Genomic DNA, 10,662 nt, shown 5'->3' with positions numbered 1-10,662 from the left:
TTCAAAGGACTGGACTTGAGGACCTAGAGGGCCACATGTGGCCTTGAGGAAACAAGTTCCCCACCACTGATTCAAACACCTTAGAATAGACTCAGGAGACATGTTTGGTCATCTACTCAAATCCCTTGATTTTGTTAATGAGAAAAACTAAAGCCCAGAGAAACAAAAATGCCCCAAGAAGACACTATTAGTAAACAGCAGAGTTGGATTTGAACCCCAAAATTCTAACTACAAATCCAGTGATTATTCTCCATGCTCCCTCTCATATAAGTGAAGAAACTGAGACCTAGAACTGAGAAATGGTTTAGAAAAGGGCTTTCAGCTAATAAATGTTAAAGCCAAGATCAGACTCCCAAATCAGTTCTCTTTCCATGCATAATTCCTACCACGTTATAGGAAATTTTGTGTCTATGATATTGGAACAGATTGAGGGTGTCAACAAATGTTCCTTTGTAGGATGTGTCCTCAGTTGTAGGATAAATGATTTTATAATAGTTTTCCTTCATTGTGATCTAGATTTTCTCTCTCCAATTTTCATTTACTCTAGAAAACTAGTGTATTTCATCATGTGCTAAAGTGTGAAATGAGTAGATTGCAATAGGGCAGTTGACATCATCTCCATGATCATTATGAATTGCCCTTTAATGAATTAAATTATAGCAAATGGTCAGGGGCCATCATGGTGCCCCTATACATAGTGGGTAAATAATAAATATCTAATGAATAATCCATGGGAATGAATTAAATGAATGTATTAGCCAGTAAGTTAAACCTCAGGAAATGGGCTGAGCCTGTAACTGATTTGGTTTGGGAGTCCTGGAGAAGTCAATGATCTTCTCAGCACACAGTAGCCCAAAAGTGTACACTTTCTGAATGGGTGAGTGAATTAATGCATGTGCCCATAATTCTATTTTGGCTACTTGAAACTGACTATATTTGGTTAAAAGGTAAAATCTCTCAATTCTTTTTTAAAATAAGTTTTTATGATCAGAGAGAAATAATTATTTCTAGATTTCAGACATTGAAATCAAAAGTAAAGATGAAGTGGATGGAGGAGGTGTACATCTTTTGCTTTCAGTGAGAAGTCAGAAAGAGCAGAAATCAAGACTGATGGAATATTTTTGTCCTATGCCAAGTTAAATGTTTCATTTGGGAATCCAAGACTAATAAGAAAACCCTCAAAAAGACTAAGAGAGTATCTTCAGTGGCAGCATAAGAGTATAATCAGAGGCAAAATGCTAAGATAGAAAGGATGTTGGTTAGGGAGTCAAAAGATCTTGCTTGTTACTTCCCTTACAAGCTCATCATCGGGTCACAAGTAGGAAGCATCAGAGGCAGAATTTGAAACCAGCTCCTTTGATTCTAAATAGGATGGTTTTCCCACTATACTGCTTTTTTCGCAGTGTGAGCATAAATGATAACATTTGACTGCTTAGTTCTCACATATACAAAATAAGGATAATAAAACATGTACTATTCTCGTCAGTGTTGTTGGGAGGAAGGGACCCTGTAAAGATTAGCGCAAGATAATGTGAGGGTAGCATTTGCTACTGCTGTTCTCCTACCGTGCACATGTTTGTCAGCCAACCTTCTTCACCTTTGTCTATGAAGCCACGAACAACAAATCGAGTTTTTCTATTTTTCTTGTTAGAACTCCTGACAGCTGCCAAACTGTTGGGAAGAATTTCCTGTGTCAAGAAGGAAAATAAATGCATATCAACCTCTCTATTTTCTGAAATATGATTCTCTGGACATGAAGGGAAAAACTTCTGAGAAAGGGGTCTTTTTAATAGCTACATTTACACTATTGCAAATCACAGTCTAATTGGTAGATACTTTGGTAAATTGGTAAATACAGCATTTGCCATAATTTAGGAAATACAGTGTGAAACATATGCTCTAATAATGATAGTGGAAGCAGTTTGAATATGCAAAAATACAGCTAGAAAGAAGAGTGGATCATTATCTATTAAATTTAAGGAAATTATTATTATTATTTTGCTTTTTTGGAGGGCAATTGGGGTTAAACTACTTGCCCAAGGTCACATGACTAGTTTTTGTGTTGAGTGAGGCCGGATTTGAACTCAGGTCCTTCTGACACCAGGGTTGGTGATCTATTCACTGTGCCACCTAGCTGCCCCTTAAAGCAATTATTGATATTTTAAATATGGAATATAGATCTTCAACTTGTTTACACAGCTGTTTACATATGGTCTTCCCCATTAGACCTTGAACTCTTTAAGAGCACAGACTGGTGTTTCCTTCTCTTTGTATCCTTGACACTTAGCACAGATCCTGTCACATAGTACATGCCTGATAAAGACTTGTTGATATGACTTAACTTGACTTTAGACAAAGAGTAACTCCTGGGAAAATTCTGGGAAAATTCACGGTAAAGAAAACTTGATCTTATTTTTTTTTTAAGTATCTAAAGACTCCAACTACCTTCAAGGGAACTAGAAAATCTATGCAGTCTATTATCTCCTCTAAATCATATGCACAAGTCATACATTTTAAAGCAATAGCAGGACTTACTTGATAGTTGTTAGGGCTTTCATCAGTTTACAAAAGAAAACAGGTGTTGATTTGTTTTGGAGACCAGGGAAGAACTATGAGGGGTCTTTATACAATGCCCGCCCATGGTACATTATCTATAAAGCATCCCAGTCTTGAATTGCAGACTTCTTCTCTTGTAATCATCCAAAAAGGAATATCTCAGTAATAAATTGAACTAGAGGGCAGTTTTGAAATGAGGTTTTAAATATTACTTCCCTATCCTCAAAATCCCTAAATTGTAGCCATCCATGTTATTTTTTCCTAAATGTTAAAGGCACAGTGTTTGAAACACTAAAGAAACCCATTCTTCTTATTGCCCCTGTAAGACCTCTACATGAACCCATTTTGGGGAGGGTGGCATTTTGATCCCACCATTTTTTGCATCCACAGGCAATAGAATCTGGGGAAAGCACCCCTTAGCCAATCAATTAACAAACATGTGATAAGTATCTACTATGTGCCACACACTGCTAAGACACCTCAGTGCTGGATGTGGTGGCCAGCACCATAGCCCCTGCTACCAGGGAGGCTGAAATAGAAGGATATCTTGAGCTTAGAAGTTCTAAACTGTAATGGGATCAGACTGGCCTCAGTAATGTTGAGTCCTTGGGAGCAAGAGCTGCCTAGTGAGGGAATGAAATGACCCAGGTCTGAAACAGACTAGATCAAAGTTTTGATGCTGACCAGTTGTGATTAGGTGAGGCCAGTGCATAACCCCTGTCCTTCCAACCTGGGAGACATAGGGAGACCCAGTCTTAAAAAAAGTACACCTTAATTAAAGATAGAATGGTGCAGTAGAATAAACATTGTTCTTGTAATTTAAAGAAGTAGGCTTGAATTCCAATCCTGACAACTTGCTTTAAAAACATAAAGTAACATATAAACATGACATATTTTATTACTAGCTTTTTGACTCTGAACAAGTCACAGCAAATCTGAACTCCAGTTTTATAATTACAAAATAGGGATGAAAACAATATATACTAGGGTTGTTTGGGGGATTCAGTGAGAGAACATAATATTTCCAGCAACTTACAGCACCTGTCAGATCAGTCCCTTAAATTCAACAGGATTCCAAATGAACTCCATCCATACAACTTGTCCCTCTTTTAACTTGTCAATTTCTGTTAATGGAAGTACCATCTTCCCAAGTCTCTGAAGCTGGAAAACCCAAAGTCATTTTGCGTTTTTCTGTCCCCTTAATCCTTTACATCAAATCAGTTGCCAAGTCCTATTTATTTTACCTCTATAGCATCTCTCCCATCCTGCCTTTCATTTCTGCTACCAGTACATTCTCCATAATTTAAAGGTTTCAACATTTCTTAGTTGGACAATAACAATAACTTTTTTTTTTACTTTATCAAATGCTTTGTTAAATTCTAGTTTACATCATTCATTTCTGCATGATTCTGAGTTACACATTTTCTCCCCGTTTTTCCCCTACCCACCACTCAAAAATAGAGATCCCAATGGATATCCCCTCCTCCAATCTGTTCTCTCCCATATCTTCTTCTATACCCCCTCTGACTTTCCAGTAGGGCACAGTGGATCTCTATGCCCCAGTGCCTGTATATCTTATTTCCCAGTTGCATGTAAAATAATATTAATACTAGTATATATATATGTATATATATTTAAACATTTGATTTTAAAACTTTGAATTCCAGACTCATTCCCTTCCTCCTTTGTCACCCACCCTTACTGGAAACATAAGCAATTCAATATAGGTTGAACACGTGTAGCTATGCAAAACATTTCCATAGTGGACATATTGTAAAAGATTTACTGTATTTCCCTCCTTCCTATCCCACCTCCCACTTGTTCTATTCTCTACTTTGATCCTGTCCCTTTTCAAAAGTGGGTGCTTCCAACTTCCCCCCCCCCCACCCTCCCCCCCCTCCCACCACCCCCTCTCTCATGCCCTTCCCCGCCACTCTCCTGTAGGGCGAGATACCCTATCTAATGTGTATGCCATTCCCTCCATAAGACACATTCAATGAGAATAAGGTTGACCCATTCCCTTTTGCCTTCCTGTTCTTCCCCTCCATTGTAACCATTTTTCCTTGCCTCTTCTATATGAGATAGTTTACCCCATTCTGTCTCTCCCCATCTACTTTTATTATATTCCTCTCTCACCTCTTAATTTCACCTTTTAAGTATCATCCCTTCCTATTCAATTGGTCCTGTACCCTCTATCTATGTATACCTTCACCTATATATATATATATATATATATATATATATATATATATATATACACACACACACACACTCACATATGTATTTATATGACATATACCTTCTTATATAGACATATATAGGTATGTGTGTGTGTATTTCCTTCAACTATTCTCATACTGCGGAAAGTTTCATAAGTTACAATTATTTTTCCAGTAGGAATGTAAACAGTTCAACTTTGATAAGTTCCTTATGATTTTTCCCCCTGTTTACCTTCTCATGCTTCTCTTGCTTCTTGTATCGGAAATGTCAGATTTTCTATTCAACTCTGTTTTTTTCATCAAGAATGCTTGAAAGTCCTCTATTCCACTGAATGACCATATTTTCCCCTGAAACATGATACTCAGTTTTGCTGGGTAGGTGATTCTTGGTTTTAATCCCAGCTCCTTTGACCTCCAGAATATCATATTCCAACCCCTTCAATCCCTTGGTGTAGAAGCTGCCAGATCCTGTGTTATCCTGATCGTGTTTCCACAATATTCAATTTGTTTCTTCCTGGCTGCTTGTAATATTTTCTCCTTGTTGATCTGGGAATTCTGGAACCTGGTTCTTATATTCCTAGGAGTTTTCTTTTTGGGATCTTTTTCAGGAGGTGTTTGGTGGATTCTTTCAACCTCTGTTTTGCCCTCTGGTTCTAAAACATCAGGGAAATTATATGGAAATTATCCTTGAGAATTTCTTGGAGGACGATTTCTAGATTCTTTTTTTTTATCATGGCTTTCAGGTAGTCCAATAATTTTAAAATTATCTCTCCTGGGTCTATTTTCCAGGTCAGTGGTTTTCCCAATGAGATATTTCACATTGCCTTCTATTTTTTCATTTGTTTGGATCTGTTTAATAGTATCTTGATTTCTCATGGAGTCACTAGCTTCAAATTGCTCCAATCTAATTATGAAGGAATGATTCTCTTCAGTGAGCTTTTGAGATTCTTTTTTCCATCTGGTAAATTTGGCTTTTTAAGGCATTCTTCTCCTCGTTGGCTTTTTGGACCTCTTTTGCCATTTGAGTTAGTCTATTTTTTATGGTGTTATTTTCTTCAGTCAGGTTATTGGCTCTCCTTTCACAATTTTCTTGTATCGTTCTCATTTCTCTTCCCAGTTTTTCCTCCACTTGTCTCATTTAGTTTTCAAAGTCCTTCTTAAGGTTCTCTATGGCCTGTAACCAGCTCATATTTTTCTTGGAAGTTTTTGGTGCAGGGTTTCTGACTTCATTGTCCCCAAAATAGGAGCGTAAAGTTGGAATGCTCTGCTTACTTTGCTTCCCTCTTTTGCTCATGTTGCCACTCAATTACTTGACTTTTGAGCTTTTTGCCACAGTAGGACTCTGCTACCATACAGGGGAGCTTCTTCGCAGTTGCTGGGGTTTTCTCAGATGCCGGAGCTATTAGTTGGGTGCCCTGTCTGAATCCTTCACTGGCTCTGGCAAGCTGGTCACACACCCCAGGGCCTTCACCCTAGACCACAATCCAGATCCAAGCAGGTTAAAGCAAGAGTGATTACTTCTCAGACTGGTGGCTGGTCCTCCTACAATCTGCAGGCCAGGATCTGAAGCTGCCATGTGGTGGAGGCTTCATGGCCATGGTGCCTCAGCGGCTTCTACCTCCAGGGGATAAAGGCCAGACAGCACTCCCAAACTACTGATTCCCAAAGTCCCCACTGCACTGACCTCTTACTTTGTCCTTAGCATCTATGTGTTGATAATTCTGGAAACTGCCACAGCTGCTGGTGATCTGAAGTCCCTCCAGCCTGTGGCTGGTCAGGATACCCTGAGTCTAAAACCTTGGGCTTGAGTGGGGCTGAGCTTGGTTCTCATAGCGCTGTGCTGGCCGCTTCCTGCCGGCCTGCCAGGCTGTCCTCAGTGGGAGGTTACCTTCTCTGTGTCATGTTGTGGATTCTATAGCTCCAAAGTTTGTTCAGAGTCACCTTTTACATGATTTGGAGGAGGTTGAAGCTGGAGCTGTGTGGAAGTCCTGTTTGTACTCCGCCATCTTGACTCCACCCCCATAACAATAACTTTTAGTGGGTCTTTCTGCCCCCAGTCTCTCTATTCTCTGTTATAAGCTTGATAATGTAACCTTTAAAATATGACTCTTATTAAGCAACATCAGTGACTCCCCACTGTCTAATGGATAGAGTGTAAGCTCCTTTTCTTTACTTTTAAATCTCTCTACAATATGATTCCATCTTTCCTTTATGGACTTATCTAATTATCAATCCCTTCGTATACTTCATATACCCTTTGTCAATCTAAACTATTAGTCATCCCTCGTTATCATCCTGTCCACTTCATGTACAGTCATGAGTATCATGAGTATATGCCTGGACTTGGGGTCAGTAAGACAGCCCCTTAGTGTGAGCTGTGTGACCTTACAAAGTAATTTAAGTTCCCTGAACCTCATTTAAAAAAACTGTAAAATGAGGGGATTGGACTAAATGACCTATGAAATCCCTTCCAGTTCTAGATCTACTTATCCTTTGCTCATGTCCCATCTTCTTTCCTTCAAGGTCCAATTAAGGTTCTATATCCCAACAGTCTTCCCTAATTCTGCTACCTGGAATTGATTTCACCATCCTCATTTCTCATATCACTATGCTTGGATCTCTCCTTTTCCCTCAGCATATTCTACCTTCCATTATAGCTATAGGGGTACATGTCTCAACTTCCTCATTCCATTCTAAATCCTTAGGGGAATGAACTATGTTTTCTCTCTTTTCTGTACATGCAATGCTTGGTACATAGTTGGTATTCAGTACATTTCTCTTGAATTGTGCTGAACAGCAAAATACTGTACATATGTGAACCTACATGTTCTTCCAGTCTTATGTGAGGGGGAGAGATGGTCCCAGCTCTAATTAGTGTTAAACATTCACTTTAGAGCTTAAATTTTATCCAAGACCCAGGAGACTTTTATCCTTTGGGCCTAACCAAACCTTTAGCCCAAGGGACACTCAAGATGAAGGAGATTCAGGCTGAACAAAAGCAATAATGAGGTTAGCATAATTCAGGGCTTGAACACTGCAATGTGAATGGACTCCTCCAAAGAAAAAAAATATTCAGCATTGGCGAAGTTACCAGAATTTAAGGTTAGAATGCTATTGCGTGGGATATTTATTTTTGGCCTTCCTGTGATTCCATGGCTGTAGGGACATCACTGTGAGGAATTTCCTCATCAGTGCAAATCAATCCCTGCTCTGCAACTTAGTTTTAGATAGTTACCTAGAGTGCAAGAAGGTTAAGTTACTTCCACGCACCCTGTATATACCAGGGGTGAGATATGAACCCAGGCTCTCCTGAGGCAGAGACTGGCTTTCAGTCTATTATATTACACTGTCCTTATCCAGGAAATAATTCTGAACCATTTCACAGATTGAGACGCCCAAAGGACTTATAGGTACAACATTGAAATAAATATGGTTTCTTACCTGCTGCTATGCCCAATATCAGAGAGATTGTCCAAATGAGCAGCATAAAGACAAATATGTAATTGAGTCTAGGTAAAGGAACATAACAAAGACTGTAATGATTCTTATTCACTTAATTTTTTCAATTGTTCTGTTTTATTTTGTTTTGAATAATGTACATAATAAAACAGCTCTTGAAAGATTTCCTTCACTCACCATGGAAATTCAGACAAGCCCCATGCACCACTCTGAAGAGCCTGTAAATGTCCTTTTATAACAAAATCTTATCTTCTTCGGGCATTGCCATGGAAAAGGGGCACAAAAAAGAAACTTCCAAGTGTGTATTTGTAATTTTAATCACAGATTAAACGAAACGATGGGTAAATTTTCCATAGTAATTATAGGCAGGGAAAGAATGTTGGTCAGTGTGAAACAGTCTTTGTTAATCTGATTAGTGGTTGCTACATTCAGCAAACATTTAACAAATTCAACATAACGTAGATAGAGGGGAATAGTACAAAATGAGGCTGGAGAGAGAGGTAGGAAGCAGATGGTGGGGGCTTTGAATTCTGCAAATAAAAGACTGAGGAGTCAGTATTTTCTCTTCAGTAAATGTGTGTAGGGGGAAGCTCATGAGTTCCATTTTGTAAATAATGACTTTGACGTTATTGTGACACATTTAGGAGGAAATGTCTAGCAAATAATTGATATGTGGGGATAGATTTCAGAAAAGGTAATAAGGGGTTGATTTATAACTTTGGGAGTCATCTGCATAGAGATGCTTCTTGAATCTATGACAACAGATGAGCTAATAGAGTAGAGAAACAATAAAGAACCCAGGACAGAGAGCTTTGTAATACTCTAACACTAAAGGTAGAAGAAATTTATGATTATCCATCATGCAAAGGAGACTAAAGAGTGGTAAGCAAAGTTGAAGGAGAACCAGGAGAGAATAGCAATATGTGGGGGTGGGGGGAGGAAAGACGCCATTGAGTGGATTGTTGTGACAGTCTCAAAAATATTCAGAAAAATCAAGAAAAATGAGGCCTAAGAGAAGCTCTCAGAATTTAATCATGAAGACATTACTGGTCATCTTTCCTTACTAGAAAGTTAAGGGGGGTATGGGGGAGGATATAGGAGTGTAACAGTAATGGAATTTGAAGATCCCCTTGTATTGGCAAGCTAACTAAATTAGTTTCAAGTTAATTATATAAAGCCTCTGTTGAGAAACAAAAGGTATGAATCCCTGCTGCTGATATAACAGGAAGGGGGTGGAACAGGGAGGAGCTAATACCTTATATAAGGAAAAACACAAGCTGGAGAGCCAGAACTTCTTGGAGCAAGCCAAGTGGAGAAAAGTAATTTTGACTTTGAGAATGGAGCTTTTGCTAAGACTTTTATTCTGGGAACATCTGCTGAGACTTTTCTTATAGGAACATCTGTTGAGAGCTTCCGAGAACCAGGCTGAGGAGCTACCATGAGTGAGAGAGGAGGATCTCCGCTTAAGGGATAGAAATTGGAACTCAATTTTTTTTTAAATATTAAAAAATAGTTTTAATTCTGTTCTGTTGTGAAGGCTTGGGAATGTGGGTGTTCACTGCATTAACCATGTGTACCAACTTTGTGGTTACTGTAATGACTTTGACTGTCTGGTTCTGGGACTTGGTTTCCTGGTATTTGAATAAAGACTTGAGGTAGACTAGATGCTGTGAGCTTCAATATGGAACAGGAACTGCATGGAGAGCTGGACAAGGAACTGAGAGCTGTCTGCCTTTGAACTAAGTTGGCAGTTAGTTAGATTCAGGCAGGAGCTGGGACCATGGAAGAGGAACCATGGAAGCTCACAGCCTGCCTCAAGTCAAGATGAAAAGACCTCTCCTTGGGTATTCAATGCTGAAAGATGAGATTGCAACTTATTTGTGATCTGGGGTAGATGGCCTTTGTACTTTCCACTACTCCCTAAGAGCGTACTGAGTAGTGACTGATGATATCGTAACTTAATTGTGACTTAGGGGTGGATGGCCTTTGTACTTTATGATTGACTAAATGAATGTGCCTTGTTTAAAAGAGAACTTTAACCTTTGTACTTTGTGACTGAGTTAAGGATTTACTAAACGAGAGACTTAACTAAATAATGTTATCTTTTGCTTAAAACTAAGTGGCCACTTTGGTGAAAACAATATGGCCATTTTAGTGATAAGTTGTTAAACCACAACATTGTAAATGCTGTATTTTAATTTCTGTGGATGTTTTGCCTTAATTTGTTACTGAATAAGTAGGGAATTCGCTATACTGTGTAATCAAAACCTCAAAAAGCTGTTCACAGCAGCAGTCCTCTGGAAAGTTGCTCATGCTTGGCTTTATAAGGAGAGAGCAGATTTGGGGAAAGGGCTACTCAGTAGGCACACTGTCTTGGGGTGGGGAGTAGGGGAGAGATGGGGAGAAAATTTGTAACAGAATTTTGTGG

General features: G+C 38.9%; 1 pseudogene; it reads right to left on the bottom strand.

Moving 5' to 3' along the window:
* The window catches only part of LOC138168360 (pancreatic triacylglycerol lipase-like), a 24,657-nt pseudogene extending 16,395 nt beyond the window's left edge, over positions 1-8,262 (bottom strand).
* Between the last annotated feature and the right edge of the window lie 2,400 nt (positions 8,263-10,662).

The sequence above is a fragment of the Petaurus breviceps genome, unplaced genomic scaffold (assembly GCF_028583685.1).
Source record: "Petaurus breviceps papuanus isolate PSGF00001 unplaced genomic scaffold, PetGlider_PUasm1.0 37, whole genome shotgun sequence".
NCBI classification, from domain to species: Eukaryota; Metazoa; Chordata; class Mammalia; order Diprotodontia; family Petauridae; genus Petaurus; species Petaurus breviceps.
This window is presented reverse-complemented; position numbering and strand designations above follow the sequence as displayed.